The 17,160-nt window shown below is 49.1% G+C and overlaps 1 long non-coding RNA gene across 1 annotated transcript; it reads right to left on the reverse strand.

The window, feature by feature from the left end:
* Positions 1–697: 697 nt before the first annotated feature.
* LOC105495730 (uncharacterized) lies at positions 698–15,950 on the reverse strand. The gene is made up of 3 exons (XR_011614435.1): positions 15,320–15,950; positions 12,401–12,500; positions 698–880 (listed from the first exon to the last, which is right to left on the reverse strand). It is a non-coding gene; the product is annotated as an uncharacterized lncRNA (long non-coding RNA).
* Positions 15,951–17,160: the final 1,210 nt, after the last annotated feature.

Here is a 17,160-nt window from a genome sequence, read left to right on the forward strand (position 1 = left end):
AGCAGAAAGGAGCGACGGCGAGAGGAGGTCCTCAGATCAGGACAGGTTCAGGTTCGTATGCCAGCTCTGCCACTCGCCACAGTGAAGAGGTCCTCAGATCAGGACAGGTTCAGGCTCGTATGCCAGCTCTGCCACTCGCCACAATGCGGACTCCATCAACCTCTCTGAGTCTGCTTCCCCGTCTGTGAAATGAAAAGATCATCCCCGCCTTGTAGAATGTGGGGAACATACAGAAGAACAAGTTAGTATAAATTAACATGAGAACCATCCTGGTATACATTAGGAGCTGGATGAATGTTTATTTTCATCCCTGCACACTAGAGTCTGGCTTTTTATTCATTATTATTATTTATTTTTTTTTTTTGAGACGGAGTCTCACTCTGTCGCCCAGGCTGGAGTGCAGTGGCCGGATCCCAGCTCACTGCAAGCTCTGCCTCCCGGGTTCATGCCATTCTCCTGCCTCAGCCTCTGGAGTAGCTGGGACTACAGGCGCCCGCCACCTCACCCGGCTAGTTTTTTGTATGTTTTTTAGTAGAAACGGGGTTTCACCGTGTTAGCCAGGATGGTCTCGATCTCCTGACCTTGTGATCTGCCCGTCTCGGCCTCCCAAAGTGCTGGGATTACAGACTTGAGCCACCGTGCCTGGCCTTTTTATTCATTATTAAAGAAATATATCACCTTCTGTTGGATGGGGACAATGACTTTATTCACAGATAGCCACTTTTGATTGTGCCCATTTCACAGATGTTTCAGATGGTGCCAAAGCAGGGGAAATAGCTCAGGAGCTCCAGGCTTGGGAATCCCAGCCTTGCCATGAATTCGTTGGGTGACCTTAGGCAAAGTTCATTCCTCTCTGATTCTCAGTTTCTACGTCTGTGAACTGAGGAGGTAGAGATTGTCAGTCATTAGCATTTCCACACAAGATAAAAATTCTTCGTTCCCCCTTCATTTTACTCTGTGGCCATCCACTGAGTGCCAGGCCCTGGGCCAGCCACTAGGAATCCTCAGATAAATTAGCCAGCAAGAGATTTGGGGGTGACATTGGCAGCCCCCCTCTAGCCACTCTAAATGTGATGGTGTCAGAAAATGCATTTGAACCAAGGAAGGCCGTTACCCAGATAGTGGAGCCCCCTCTGTAGACTCCACTGATTCCAGACTCTCAACTCCCACATGGCAAGGGCCTACCCCATTCAGTCCTTCAAGGAGCCAGCAAGGACTTCTAAAGCCATTTTTCTGAGTCAGATACTTGCATGCTCTTTCTGAGGACATCTCGTGAGATGTGAGGCCTGCAGCCTTCCTTGTGAAGGATGCCATGCAGAGACCTGCTGTCCTGGAGGCTCAGAAATACAGAGGAGTGGGTTGCTCCCTGAAGATGGTGTGGCCGCCCAGGCATGGGAGGGGATGAAGAAGATCGAAACTAGCTAGCTCTGGTTTCTCACCAGATGTGGCAGAACAGGTGGTTTGGATTATGTGTCTTTGAAGGGACACATGATCACACCTGGAAAGGCAAATAATGTGGATCTCATGATCCAAGTTTGGTGATAGATTGGTAAAGCCTGCCAGGAACACTAGGTTGGGCAGATTTCAAAGCAGGATGTCCAAACGCCCTGGTCTTTGAGGGCCATCCAGTTTACGCCTGTTGTTCAGACATCATTATTAATCAAAATTATTGCCCCTTTCTAACTTTCAAAAGTGTCCTGGTTTGCACAGTAAATTATATGGTCACCCTATTTTGAGGCTGTGTCCGGCTTAGTGGGAATAATTCTGTGATCACTTAGCAACGTCTGCAGAAAGCATAGAAAGAAGAGTAGGGGGACCAATGTCATGCAACTGCCTTCCTTAATCCCAGAATCAGGTATCTATCCTCACAGGTAAACATTCTATCAGTCTGATTTCACTTCCTTAAAAGAGAGCCCTGAGAATGACACCATGAAAAAGAGAAAGAGAGAGGTGGGAAATCAGTTTAAAAAAAAAAAAAAATAAGACAACCTTAACTCATATTATCCATCTCAGGTTTAAAGAGGAAAATTCTGGCCGGGCGCGGTGGCTCAAGCCTGTAATCCCAGCACTTTGGGAGGCCGAGGCGGGTGGATCACGAGGTCAGGAGATCGAGACTATCCTGGCTAACACGGTGAAACCCCGTCTCTACTGAAAATACAAAAAATTAGCCGGGCGTGGTAGCGGGCGCCTGTAGTCCCAGCTACTTGGGAGGCTGAGGCGGGAGAATGGCGTGAACCACGGGGGCGGAGCTTGCAGTGAGCCGAGATCGCGCCACTGCACTCCAGCCTGGGAGACACAGCGAGACTCCGTCTCAAAAAAAAAAAAAAAAAGAGGAAAATTCTAATTCAGGTCCCTTTTATAAAACTACCTAGATGAGAGTGGCTTACATTTCCCTGCAAGTGGCCACTAAGTGGCAGGGAATGCACAATCTAATGAAGCTTCCTCCAGGTTGAGGATGTGAGGTTTCCCTCAAAAATGTCAAAGAACTCCTGAGGCCCCATTGGGGTTTCCTTAGGTTGGGGACTACTTGTCCTCTTCAGAGCCCTTGGAATTTTCCCATCTCCACGACCCAAAGACAGTACTCACGCCCTGCGCCCTTCTCTTCTCTGACTCCAACCTGATACTAGAGCTACTCTCTTTCCTACAGCAATCCCTGGCCTATATCTGTGCTAGAACCCTCTCTGCCTGCCATGAAAATGCACTACCCAGATCTAATTAACAGTACTGACTCTCTGCCACTATGTTTGCACCAAGGCCAGGCTTCCCATGAGCTACTCCCAGATAGGGAATGAGTCTGGTGGATATACTGAGGTAGGCCCAGTTTTGCAAGACACAGACTCCTCTGTTGTGTGACTTTGGCTTAAGGAGTCCCCATTAGTCTTACTGAAACTTTTTCTTAGAACTGTGTGGCCACCTGAGACTCTTCCTTCACTTCCTCTGCTTCCTTCCCCCTCTCCTGGCACAGGAGTCAGACCAGCATCACTGCCTGGCAGCCATTCCCACTTCCTCCTTCAGCACCCTCCTCTTGGTATTCCCATCTTTCTGTTTCCAAGAGGATGTGGTTGTCAGAATAGGGGTCCCCCAAAGATATCTACACCCTAATCCCCGGAACCTGTGAATGTATTACCTTCCATGGCAGAAGGGACTTTGCAAATATGCAGATAAGGATTTCAATATGGGGAGATTACCCTGGATGATGAAGGCAGCCCCAATCTCATCATGAGAGTCCTTATAAGGAGGAGGCAAGAGGATCAGGACAAGAGAAAGGAGTTGTGACAACAGAAGCAGAAGTTGGAGTGATGCCCTTTAAAGGTAGTGGAAGGGACCGTGAACCAAAGAATGAAAGTGGTCTCAAGGTGCAAGAAAAGACCAGGAACAGATTCTCTCTTAGGGAAGAAACAGAGGAATGCAGCTCTGCTGACACCTCAATCTTAGTCTGTAAGATGCATTTGAAGTTATGACCTCTAGAACTAAAAAAAAAAAAAAATTGTATGGTTTAAAAGTCACTAAGATTGTGGTAATTTGTTGTAGCAGCAATGGAAAACTTATACAGAGGACATGGACTAATACAACTTTTAATGCTGTACAAAACCTCAGAGGGCAGTGACAATTCTCCATATTTTATAGATGAGGATACTGAGCTTCAGGGGAAGAGGGCTTCCTGAGTTATCTTAATGTGCTGGGCTTGGGATTTGGGCCCACCTGGTTTCAGAGGATCATGTCCATCACTGTCTAGCTGCATGGGCCCCTAATCTTGACTGAGGGTCTGGCCTGGACATCCCTGCCATTCTCATGTACTCTGTAATTTTCTCCCTCTTCTTGGTCTAGTTATCTGCATTCATCTGTTCCTCAAACATTTGCAGCCAGGCAAAGAAGGAATAAGACATAGACCCAGCTCCAAAAGTTGGTGGAAAATTGCAATCCAGAGAAAAGAGTAAGGACGATTGGAGACAGCTCTCTCACAAGGTGCACCAGGCTTTGACTTAAGTGATAAGTGATAAGTGGGAGTGATCCAGATGACAAGGGGAAGGAAGAGTGTTCCAGGCAGAGAACAGCATCTGTGAAGGCTCCAAGGAAACTGAGGCACTGTGGTCCTCCTCTGGGCTCCCAGAGTCCTCTGTGCTGCTCTGATCACACTGCTGATATGTCTGGGCTATAATTGTCTCTATCATGAACATCTCCATTACTGGAGACTCTGTTAATGCATTGGCCCTATCACAGCCTCATTGTTGTGCTCAATATATGGAACAAATCCTGGCACAGACTAGATGGTAGACTCGTTAGGTTAATGGGGGTATGAGTGTTTGGGATAGATGGATGAATGGATGAATAGGTGGATGGATGGATGGATGGATGGATGGATGGATGGATGGATGGACGGATGGATGGATGGATGGATGGGTAAATGGATGGGTGGGCGAATGGGTGGGTTGAGGAGTGAATAGATGAGTGGCTGAGTGGATGGATAAGTGAGTGAATGGATGGGTAATTACGTGGATGGACGGATGAATGAATGGATGGATGGATGGATGGATGGATGAGTGAAAAGACAGAAGTGTGGATGGATGGATGGATGAGTGAAAAGACAGAAGTGTGGATGGATGGATAAATAAGTGGACGAACAGATGGACGGATGGATGGATGGATGGATGGATGGATGGATGGATGGATGGATGGGTAGGTGAGTGAGTGGATGGATGGATGGATAGATAGATGGATAGGCTGTTGAATGAGTGGTGGAAGGGTGAGTAGACGGATGGTTGAGGGAGGAGTTAGGAGAATGAGTAGATGGATGGTTGGATAAATAGATGGCTAGATGATGGGTAAGTAAAAACTAAATATGTGAGTGGGTGAATGGTTAGAAGGGACATCAAACAAAGAAACAGCAAAGTAACAAATAAAACCCCCAAGATTTGCTGGTGGCAGAAAACTTCCGCATCTTCCCTCCAGATCCCTCCAAACAATATCTTCAGAGCCTGAGCACTGCTCTGGGGGATTCTACAGATGGCATAAGAGTGCATAAGGGCCAGACATGGTGGCTCACACCTGTAATCCCAGCACTTTGGGAGACGAAGGCAGGAGGATCACTTGAAGCCAGGAGTTTGAGACCAGCTTGGACAACAAAGTGAGACCTTCATCTCCATACCTTTAAAAAAAATTAGCCAGGAGTGAGTGATGCTGATTGCCTATAATCCCAGCTACTCAGGAGGTTGAGGTGGGAGGATTGCTTGAGCCCAGGAATTTGAGGCTGCAGCAAGCTATGCTTGCATGACTGCAATCCAGCCTGGGAGACAGAGACTGTCTCTAAAATATTTTTTAAGTAAATAAGCCTAGTTTCTTGCTTGTTTTTTACATCATCCCCACTACCCCACAGGACAGGATGTTCCCGTGATATCCCCTATGCCTGAGAACACAGGTCCTGAACATAGATGTCACTGCCACTTAAAACCCAGTGGCCTGGAGTAGAGGACCATCTGACTGGGATTCTCCCAGGCACTTCAGAGGCAAAATGAGGTGTTCTGCAGAATCTGGAGCTGGGGAGCCTTCTCAGGAAACAGTCTTCAAACACAAACAGCCAGCCCTGAGTTCTAGGATGCAAACCACCAGCCCAAATAGGCTTCACCAGAGTCTGCTCACTGATGCTCAGGTGCAGCTGCTTATCCAACCACTGGCTCCTTCACTCAATCAATACCCATCCATTCATCTGTCTGTCCATTCATCTGTTCATCCAGCCAGCCAGCCAGCCATTTTATTTTGGTGTTTATTTGGTGCCTGCTATTTTCTGGGTGTCATAAAAATTCCATTTGACACCCCAAAATGCCAAGGCCTTAGGGGACCATAACTCAACTTGCCAATTAGACAAATTGGAACAGGGACAGCCAGAGAGAAGGGAATGTGATCTCTGGTTCTCCCATCTTCTCTGCCCCCCAAGACTAGCAGGGACTAGCAGGAAGGTGGCCCAGCTCATGAGGCTGACCAGGACTCACTAACCTGGCCACTTGCCCTTAGCATTTAGCACATGCACAGTCTTTCAACCCAATTCACACCACAGTGTGAATGACTAAGTACTTCTAACCCTGGGATGTTTTCCATTGCAAGTAAAAGCTGCTTAACCCCAGGGCTTCTCTGGCAAAGCCTGCCTTGGATTTCAGACTCAAAAGCCTAATTAAGAAAAAACTTGAGACACAATCTCAGTGGGGGTGTCATGATGGGGGAGAGAGCCTGAAAAGTCCACTTTGCATAACAGCCTGACATAGGAGAGTCTGGAGTATACCATGTCCGGAACAGATGTCTTCAGCCCATTCTCCCATGCAGAGGACTCAACAGTTTGCCCAGTGTCACTGGGCAGACACCTACATCTCATCCTGCAGAGAGGGGACTGTCCTGAGGCCAAGGCCAGGTAACATTCTCTTTCTATTGCCCCCAGTAAATAAATCAATAATACATGCATGAGGCCCATTTCCTCACTTGGCCTCAGCAGGACAGACCTCTGAAGTCAAAAGGGCAGAAACAGAGGAGAAGGAAGGAAGAAATAGAGGGTTTCCAAGGGCCTGCCATGTGTTAGCCACCACTGCAGATGCGACCATCTTTCTTCCTCATAACAACTCGGGGGGGCTGGGTGGGTGGGTGTTGACCATGAACTCAATTGGGCAGTGAGGAAACCGAGGTCTGGCGAGGGATGTCACTTAATCCAGGTGACACGGAGAGTTGATGGTGTCAGCCCCGCCTCATCTCCCACCTGGACAACCTTAGCAGCATGGTCTCTGCTCTGTGCATCCTTGCCCCACCTGCCATGCACACCCATTCTCTACACAGAAACCAGGATGAGCTTTTAAAGTTGCATATCTGATGTCCTTCTCTCTGGTTCTTTGATGACTCCCTCTCCACCAGAGGCCTTGAGTCCCACATGGTCTGAGTTGAGTTCAGCCCCCTCCTGTCCCATGTGCTGTTTCTTTACACCTCATTCTCTTTGCTCCAACCACCTGGACCCTGTCAGTCCTCAAAAGCACCACACTCCTTCTGCCTCTGAGCCTTTTTTGCATACGCTGTGCCCCCTTCCTTAAATACTCTTTCCTCCACATCCCACCCCATTTAACTCCTTCTCAGTTTCAACTTCCTCCAGGAAGGCCACCTTGATCACCCAGCTGACCCCGACTCCCCACTGTACCAATGTGGGAGCTGTCCATGGTGCCACCAGCCACACTCTTGACCCACTGATTCCAGTCCATCAATGGTGGACATGACCTTGACTGTGGCCAGCGTCCCGTAAATGGGTGTCTCCCTGCTTTCCTGCCTCAGGGTTTTCAAAGCTGTGGCCCATTCTACACTGTTCCTCAGAAGGTCTCTAGCAGTGTTGAGCCCCAGTTACCCACAGGAATAACCAGATCAACAGCATGCCCTTCACTGGAATGTTCTTCTCTTCCCTGTCTCTCCCCCTGCTCCCCAGTCCTGCTACCCGGGATCACCTCCGAAGACACTTCCTGCCCCCAAGTCTGTTGCATATCTGAGGTCCTTGTCCCTGGTCTCCTGCTTTTGAGGAGGCAAAAACTAAGACATTCTGTGAGTCAGCTGTTTCTCCCTAATCATATATTCTGACTCCTGGAGGGCAGAACCTGGACACACTTGGGTTATTATAGCCTCCTGGTGCATAGCAGTGGGCAAGAGATAAAGTTGGAAGTTAACAAATATTCATAGGAAGAAGGGAGGGAAGGAAGGAAAGGGAGAGAAGGATGCAGGTCTTGAACCTAAGTCTGTTTTTCTCTACTGCCCAGACATGGTCACATCCTCCAAGACACAGCCTGTGTAGACCAAATAAGCCCCTTTGTGGACCCATCTTCCCTCAGTCTTCTCTAGTCACCACTCTGTGTAATTCTACTTCCCACATCCCCCACTGCCTACCCTCCCCCACACACAGGCAATGAATTATGTACTCTGAAAGTCCTACTTGGGTATTAAAAAAAAAAAGAACCCATGATAGAAAACTCTACCAGCCATTTTTTTCCCTTTTTGTCCTCATGAGCAGGTGCACGATGTAATGCCCCTGATTTTCAAGATCTGATTAAACTGTCATAGGTGCAGCACAATTGCAATAACTCCTCCGCCTCAGTGAGGCCCAAATCATTATAGACCTGTGCACACCCAGAGATGCCGTAGATAAGGGTCTGTCAGCGTTTCCATTACTGGGCCCTGTTTGGGGGATTTGTTTATTTAAATTGGATGGATTGGGTGCATTGAGGAGGGATGGATGGGCTGGCAGCACAGGTGGTGGCCGGGTGAAGAAAATGTCGCCTTCATGCTGCCACTTGTTGACATCACGCATGTCTCAGGCTCAACGGGGCATGCCCTGGTGACTTATGGTGGATGGAACAGGGAGTTGAAGCTGGCAATATTTGCCCCAACAGAGAGGGCAGAACAGCTGCAGGAAGCTGGTGTAAAAGGCAGTTGTGGGAAAGACTGACGGGGTGTACAGGATGGGGGCAAAGGTCACCAAGCTGGTAGTGATTTTGGAAGGATGAGGGACCCAAAAAAGTGGGGAAAGGGGATGGGTGCGGTGGTTCATGCCTGTAATCCCAGCACTTTGGGAGGCCGAGGTGGGCAGATCATGAAGTCAAGAAATCGAGAGCATCCAGGCCAATATGGTGAAACCCTATCTCTAATAAAAATACAAAAAAAATCAGCTGGGCGTGGTGGTGCGCGCCAGTGGTCCCAGCTACTCGGGAGGCTGAGGCACAAGAATCACTTGAACCCCGGAGGCGGAGGTTGCAGTAAGTGGAGATTGCGCCACTGCACTCCAGCCTGGCGACAGAGCGAGACTCCATCTAAAAAAAAAAAAAAAAAGGCCGGGCGCGGTGGCTCAAGCCTGTAATCCCAGCACTTTGGGAGGCCGAGACGGGTGGATCACGAGGTCAGGAGATCGAGACCATCCTGGCTAACATGGTGAAACCCCGTCTCTACTAAAAAATACAGAAAACTAGCCGGGTGAGGTGGCGGGCGTCTGTAGTCCCAGCTACTTGGGAGGCTGAGGCAGGAGAATGGCGTGAACCCGGGAGGCGGAGCTTGCAGTGAGCTGAGATCTGGCCACTGCACTCCAGCCTGGGTGACAGAGCGAGACTCCGTCTCCAAAAAAAAAAAAAAAAAAAAAAAAAAAAAAAAAAAAAAAAGTGGGGGAAAGGAACTAACAGACTTTAAAAACGTGCACGTGTAAAATAACTCCATGCCAGGCATTTGGGGTACAATATGTGTAAACTTAAGTTGGATCTTGCTTTTTGCTCACAGGCTTAAATCCCAACTCTTATCATGGCCTTCAAGACACTGTGTGGTCAAGCCTCATCTCTGCCATGCATGCCCCAATTTCTTCACGCTGCTCCAGCCATGTGGCCACTTAAGTCTTTGAATATGCCACGCTTTCACATCTCGGGGCCTTTGCATAGGCTAAACTCTGCCTGAAACCCAGTCTTTCCCTCTGGCGGACCCCTTCTCACTCTTCAAGCCTCAGTATAAAACACCTCCTCTGAAGATAGTCCCTGATCTCTCAGTCCAAGGCTCCATCTCCACTGCCCACCCCACCCTGAGTCACTCTTACAAGCACATCCTGTCCTTTGCCAACAGAGCACTTTTCACTGTGGATCATTATGTACTTGTGTGTTTATTTATTTGTTTATTATTCAGAGAGGACATGTTTTTGTCTGCCTGCCTTCCCTTGTTTGGAGAAACCTCAGTCTCTCATTGTATGTAGTTCTGGTCTGGCTGTGAGTTCACAGTCTCAACCTTCTCCCCACATATTCACACTGGCCCCAGGAAGGGAGGTTTGACTCAGGACTGAAAAATCCCAACCTCCTATCCCCCAATACAAGTGAGTAGCCCACAGAGTATACATGGGACCAGAACAAGGATAATCAGTGTCCACAGAGGCTGTTTGTTTTGAAACATGTTCTCAAATGATTTGACACTGCTCCCTACAAGTGGTGGAATCCAGTCCCCTACCCCTTGAATAGGGACAGCTTTTGTGACTGCCTCGGTGAATAGAGGCAGGGTGGTGGAAGGGACTTTGTATGAGCTCTAAGGCTAGGTTACACAAGGTGATGAAGCTTTCACCTGGCTCTGTCTCGGCACACTCGCTGTTGGAACTCGGCTGCCATCTTGTAAGGAAGCCCCAGTCGCGTGAGGAGGCCAATGTTCAGTGTTCCAACTGATAGCCCCCTCTGAGATTCCAGCCAACGGACAGCATGAACTGTCAGACAGAATAAATGAGCCTTTGGTGATTCCAGCCCCCCAGCCTTTGAGTCCCTGTAGCTGATGTCACATGGAGCTGATACAGGCTGTCCCACTGGGTCCTGCCCAATTGCAGATTAATGAACAAAATAAATGGTGTGGTTTAAGACACTCCACTTTGGGGTGGTTAGTTATACAGCCATGGAAGACACAGACAAGGTGCTGAGCTGAAAGAATGTGATGTTGGGACCCCAAGCAGCCACCATCCCACCACCTGGAGCGAGCTGGTCTGCAGACAGATACCAAGTGGAGATGAGCAGTGATGGGGAACAGATGAGCAGAGGCTGTGGGGAGCCTGGGTCTGCAGCTCTTCCTGTAGTTCCATGGGGCCACTCCCAGGGGTCCTTCCCAGTGACCAGCCTCAGCGAGTTCCCTGTGTGCTTCAGCAAGCTGGAGTGGACTCTGTCTCTGGTGCTCACAGCTTTCTGGGCCCATTCGCCATCATCCCACTGGACCTGAGCTCCATGAGGCAGTGCCCATTTCTACTCTGGCCCTTGCTGTACCCATGGCATCCATGCAGTGCTGCACAGTTTGGTGTTAAAGACTGATTCTGGAAGGGAATGAGCTCATTGGTCCTCTCACCATCCTTGGTTCTGGGTAAACAGGGAGGCTCAGAGAGGTGAGAGGCTCCTAAGGGTACTTGGATAATGCATTCTGGTGATGGGATTTGAATCTGGATGATACTTTGAAGTTCAGGATCCTAGATCTGGTTGAAGTCAGGAAGAGCACTCATGGGGCCCAGTGTGAGAGGCATCAGGCAGGTAACCAAGATAACCATCAGTGATGGGGATGGGGGGCAAAATAGGGACAAGCTCTGGTAGTAAACAAGAGTCCTGTGGTCAGACCAAGGCTCTGAGAGGATTGGAGGCCAAGGTCAGGCTGTGGGAAGGAGCTGAGGAACGACCTTTAATGCCTGTCCAAGGTGGTGTGGAGACTCTGGGAAGGGCTGAGCCTGCAGGGAGGAATCGTGCTAAAGCTTAGCATTGTCAGAGTAGAGGTTCTGTTCATCCCATCCTGCTGTGGATTTACACGTGGTACAGATGCAAACGGTGCCTCCCTGGGCATACACCCCATACTTACCACCCCAGTGCATGCTGAATGCACGTGACAGCAAGCACCTGCAGCTCTCTACCAGCGCTTTTGCTCAGATGATGTGCATGAGGGCAAGGTCAGAAGCACCAGGAGTTAATGCTCCAAAAGCACCCTTCCAGTGATGGACAGAAGTTGGAGGATAAATATCTCAGCTCCCTCACTCTCTGGGTAGATAACTGAGGTATGTGTTTTACACTGGTTCTCAGAATTCCCCAATGGGATTGAGTCCCAGCTGCTCAACGTGATCAACTGCTCATTAGTGCACCCTGGATAAGCTTTTCCCTTCTCTGTCTCACTCCCTTCCTTCCCCACCAGTGCTTCCTGGATTATTCCTCTAAAATGCCACTCGCCTTCACATCCCTGTCTTGGGGTCTGTTTTAGGGGAAGCCTATGTTTAGACAGCATACACCCTGGGAGCAGGACTGGCTTATGGCTGGCTCTCCAGCCATTTAAAAGGAGCCTATCATTTTCATTTCCATGTAAACCATTTGTTCTGGAAGCCCTTCCTGCCTTGGCCAGGTCTCCCTGGCATTTGCTCTCAGGAACTCATGAAACTTCCTACTTAACTTTGCATGACTCCCTTGCACTGGACTTTTGAGTCCATGAGGGCAGGGCTACCATTGTTTTGTCATCCCCCAAGCCCCCAGCACCTGTCACAGGACCCAGGGTTGGTCCAGGATATATTTGTTAACTAAGATATAAAATATTCATGTGCTGAACTCTTCCTGGGCACCAGACCCTGTACCTATTTCCTACGGACTTTTCAGGCATCATTGCATCCACTTTACAGATGGGGAGGTAGAACTCACTTCCCCCAAGGTTACTGTATTCATTATCTATGCCAAGTAACGAATTACCCCAAAGCGGAGATGCTTGAAACAACAGCACGGGTATCTCATGATTTCTATAGATCAGCCATCGAGCTTTACCTGGTTCCCCTGTTTTAGGGTCTCTCAGAGTCTACCATTAAGGTCTGGGGCTGCAGTGTCATCCTAATAAACTTGGCTGGAACGGGACACGACTTAAACTCACTCACTTGCTTGCTGGCAGAATTTGATTTCTCGCAGATTGTAGGACCGAGGGTCTTGTACTGGCTGTTCAATCCAGATGATACTTTGAAGTTCAGGATCCTGGATCTGGTTGAAGACAGGAAGAGCACTCTGGAGGGGATCTCCAATATAGCAGCTTTCTCCCTCCAAGTATGCAGGTGAGAGAGAGAGAGAGAGAGAGACAGAGACAGAGACAGAGACAGAGAGGCAGAGGCAGAGAGAACAAGAAGGAATCCATGGTCTCTTTTAGCCTACTCTCAGAATTAACATTTCATCACTTATGCAGTATTCTATTCTTTAGGAGCAAGTGACCAGGTCCAGCTCACACTTAAAGGGAGGGAATACCGTGGTGTGAATACCAGGAGGCAGGACCACACCAGAACCTGCTGCCACAATCATTACTAAGGATCTGAACCCAGGCAGTGTGGTCTTTCTCAATGCCACAGATTCTCTCTGAAATAAGGGTGTGTGGACAGACTTCAAGGGCTGAAGAGGGTACCCCAAGCTGAAAGAGAAAGAAAAAGCCATTTCCGACTACCTGAGCTTTTCTCATTGCATAGAAATAATGGAAAGGAAAGAACAGAGGATTTAAAAATATATACGTATAGGAAGCTACCGGCTTTCTCCAAGCCGCCTCAAAGACTGAAAAAAGAAAGAATAAAAAGAAAGAAAGAAAACAGAAAACTACCAACTCTTCCAAGAAGCCCCAAGACCAAGCAAACTGGCAGCATCTTGGAGTCACTTGGGCTGCCAAGAGGCTGCGACTTTTGGATCTGGAGAGCTCTAAATACCAACCAGCTGATCCGAGGAACATTTTCCTCATTTCTTCCAGCATCTGCAAGCTGCTTTGGGGCCAAGAATGCTCCAGCTGGAGAAAGGGCTGTGTAGGTCTGCCAGTAGCTGGCTGCCCCCGCAACTGCAGGCCCATCCCTATCGCAGTCTTTGGGATGGCTGACTCTGTGCTCACAGCTTAGGGAACAGGGACAGATTGAACAGAAGCAAGAGAAGCAGAGACCATTGTGTTCCCGTGAGAATGAAACAATCCATTAACCCTTTTGTTCCTGAGGTCTCAGGGCCAGGATCAGAGTGACCATTGACATAAACCTATAGGTTTGCCACACTCTTCTTTGGGATTTGTAATTATGACTGAGGTCCACTTGCCCTCTCTGGACCTTCCCCTCTCTTCTATTTTCTCATATATAAAATGACATTGACTCATGTGGTACCACCAACCTTGGAAGGAAGGTCCACTGTCAGTTTGGCAAACTCCTACTCATTCCTCAAAACCCCAACCAAAATATCCTTTCCCCCTGAACCCAGGTAGGAAGTATAACAGCAGCTCACTTGTCTTATGATTCTCATAGTAATAATAAAAGCTAATATTATTGGAATGCCTACTATGTGCCAGGCATTGTTCTACATGCGTTACATAATTTAAATAATTTGATCCTAACATTGACCCATGAGGCAGGTGTTGCCATTACCTCTATTTGCAGATGAGGACATTGAGACTCAGAGGTTAAGTGACCTGCCCAGGGTCACCCCATTAGTAAGTGGCACAAACAGTATTTGAACCCTGCTCTGGCTCAGGTCTGGCTTAAAACCTGTCTGCCCTAAGCAATCAGGGTCCTCGCCACCTTGCCTGGGTGGTTGATATTTGGGGATGGGTGTACTCTGTAGTACTGTGAACTCCTGGAGAATGAGGTTGGAATGCCTACTATGTGCCAGGCATTGTTTAATTCTGAGTCTGTCCTCCCAGCCCCGGGAACCACGCTCACTCCCAGGGCTTCTGGTCTCATTTGTCACACTCGCCTCTTCCTCAATCAGAATCCTTGGAGGAGATGGGGGAGGCGCGCCGTGATGTGAGCAGCTCTGAAACCCTAAGCCATCCCTCTGACCCATCATTGCACAAGCCAGGACACGGAACATTGAAGAGAAAGTTCACACTGGTGTGTACAGGGCCCAGAAGCTGATGGCCAAGAGGGCGTCTTCTAATTGAGTGGGGAGGTTGAGGCAGAGATGCAGGGGCAGAACGCAGGGAGAAGGAGACCCATTGAAGGAGACACACACAGGGACCAACACAAGACAGAAATGTTGAGAAAGACAGAGACCCAGAGGGAAGAGACAAGTGTCGTGGGAGAGACAGGGACAGAGACAGGAGAAAGAGGGAGACAGAGATGCACACAGAAACCCACAGGTGGAAGAGGGAGAGAATGAGTTGGAAAGGGGAAGGGTTGGAAAGAGGGGACAGATAGAGAGGGCCATGCACAGGGACAAAGGACAGAAAGAGGGAGAGAGAGAGAAAGAGAGAGAGAGACAGAGACAGAGATAGAGACAGAGGGAAAGAAACCCTGGGGGACAGAGACCCAGAAGCCAAGACTGAGAGAGAGATGAGCTGGGCTCAGAGGCAGGGAGGACAGCCTGGCCAGGAGGGTCAGGGGACAGGGGACCAGGCTTGCAGACAGTCCTCATCCCTGTTCCATCTCATCACCCTCGCTATTGATTCCTGAACGAACTGGCTTTGTTGGCCAAACAAATCCAGGCCAAGTCTGGGCTGGGATCTCTTTTGTGTGGCAACTGTTGCCATGTGGAGAGAAAACCAGATCTAAATGATTCCACGATTTTCCCTGTTCCTTCTGGTTCCTGGTCTTGGCAGGCAGGAGCTGGGGAGAAGGTGGGATGTGCAGCCCCTCGGCAGGAGAAGGAAGGGAGGTGGGGGTGCGGAACGGAACTCCTGCTTCTGAAAAAATAAAATGTTCCTCTAGCTCTTCTTCACTTTCTTTTTTTTTTTTTCTTTTATCACAGCCAAACCCATCACACATCCCAAGGATTTTTTTTTTTTTTTAAAGGAAAACAAGTCTTTGGAGACAGAGGTGACCCCGGCAGTGATAAGTGAGGAGGTTCACCTGCACAAGTGTTATCAGCGCTCCATGGCTGCCCGGACCACAGATTTCTCATTTCGATGAGGAGCCGGCGGAATTGGATGCACCCCGGTGGTGCTCCTCTGATGAGCTTCCGTGAGCAGGGATGGCAAGGGCGACTGCTGGGCCTCGTTGTCAGAGGTTGAGGGGTTGCCAGGGAGGCTGCGGGAGGCTGCAAGAAGCCTTAGGGGCTGCGCCAACTCCTTGGGGAACCCAGAGCCCCCAGTTTCACCAGGCGCATCCAGCAGAAGCTGAGGCAGGGAGGGTGAAGCGAGGCCCAGGAAGGGGAGGGATTTCCAGAGTGACTTTCTCTTGCACCTTTTTATTTCTGTGACTTCTTCCCTAGCCTGTCCTCCATCTCCCGTGCTCAGTTTTAGCTGAGGGACCTTCCTGGGTAAGGAAGACATAGATGCCTACTGAGCCAGCTCCATGACCAGTGCTGTGAACCCAGCCCTTTTTCTGGGCCAAGTGGCCTCAAATCCATCTTCTCGTTTCATTCTTTCAACATCACTTCAGGGGTTGGCAAACTCATGCTGTAAAGGGCCAGATAATAAATATGTTCAGCTTTGCATGCCACATAGCCTCTGTCACAACTGCCCAACTCTCTCACTGTAACATGAAAAACGTCATAGACAATATGTAAATAAGCGTGTGGCCATGTTCCAATAGAACTTGATGTACAAAAGAAGATGGCAGGCCCACGGGCTGAAGTTTGCCAACCACTGATCTAGACTAAGCCTCGACTACTCAAGATGCGGTCCCCAAACTTGGAGCCTCGGTGTCCCCAGGAGCTTGTCTGAAATGCAGAACCCCAGGCACTGCCCCAGACGTACTGCGTCAGAGCCAGCATTTAACAAATTCCCCAGCAATCAGCGTGTATGACTGTCTGAGAAGTCCTGGTCTGTGTAAATGGAAAGCTTGCAGTCTTTTGCATATAAGGCACCGTGTCCATCTGCCAAACGAGGAAACAGGCTCATAGAGAGGTCAGTTGCCCAAGGTCATGGGCCAGGAGCAGCAGAGCCAGGATTTGTGCCCAAGGTCAGAGTCCACACTCTCGACCACCACATTCTACAGGAATTGAAGGAGCTTTGTAGAAAAGGAACACCAGTCTCTCTGAAACCCACAGACAACCCAAGGAATACAGCCAGGCCTTACAAGAGACAGGATTTTCAGGGGCTGAGGCTGTTCTCAGCCTCTCTCCCACGGGCCAAGTGGTGTCCCATGTAGACTGTGGTGCCTCTCTGTTTCTGTGCAGAGGTAATGCCTGTGTCCCCACCTCCTGCCGGGATTGTGGCTTCTCCTGCCTGGGGGACTGCGGAGGGTGCCAGGTGCTGAGCTGGAAACAGATGTAAACAGGAGCTTCCGGTCACCCCTAATGAGCGGAGAGTCTGGTAGGGGAGGCAGATAGGTGCCAAAGTTGCCAGAGTTCAGAGCTGCTGTTATTGTCCTTATTATTATGACAGTATTCTCACTGCTACTGATGGTATTCTTCTGCCAGACTAACCACTTGAGGAAATCTAGACTTACCCCATGTGTCTGCCAACACTAAGCAGATTGAATTTCCTTCTAGGAGGGAAGACCAGATAGAGAAATACCTTCTCCCTGCTTTATCCATTAGGATGCAGATTAACTTAGAGAAAAGCTAAAGACCAGCAACTGCAATAAGACAGAAGGTTATTTCTCACTCCTGTAACAGAATTCCAGAGGCAGGCAGTCCACCCTTTGGATGGAGCTTCTTTCCTCATGGTACAACATGGTTGCTTGAGCGTCAGCCATCCCATTCACATCCCAGCCAGTAGGAAGGAGGCAAGGAAGAAGAGGCAAAA

This window comes from Macaca nemestrina, chromosome 15 (genome assembly GCF_043159975.1).
Source record: "Macaca nemestrina isolate mMacNem1 chromosome 15, mMacNem.hap1, whole genome shotgun sequence".
In the NCBI taxonomy this organism is placed as follows: domain Eukaryota; kingdom Metazoa; phylum Chordata; class Mammalia; order Primates; family Cercopithecidae; genus Macaca; species Macaca nemestrina.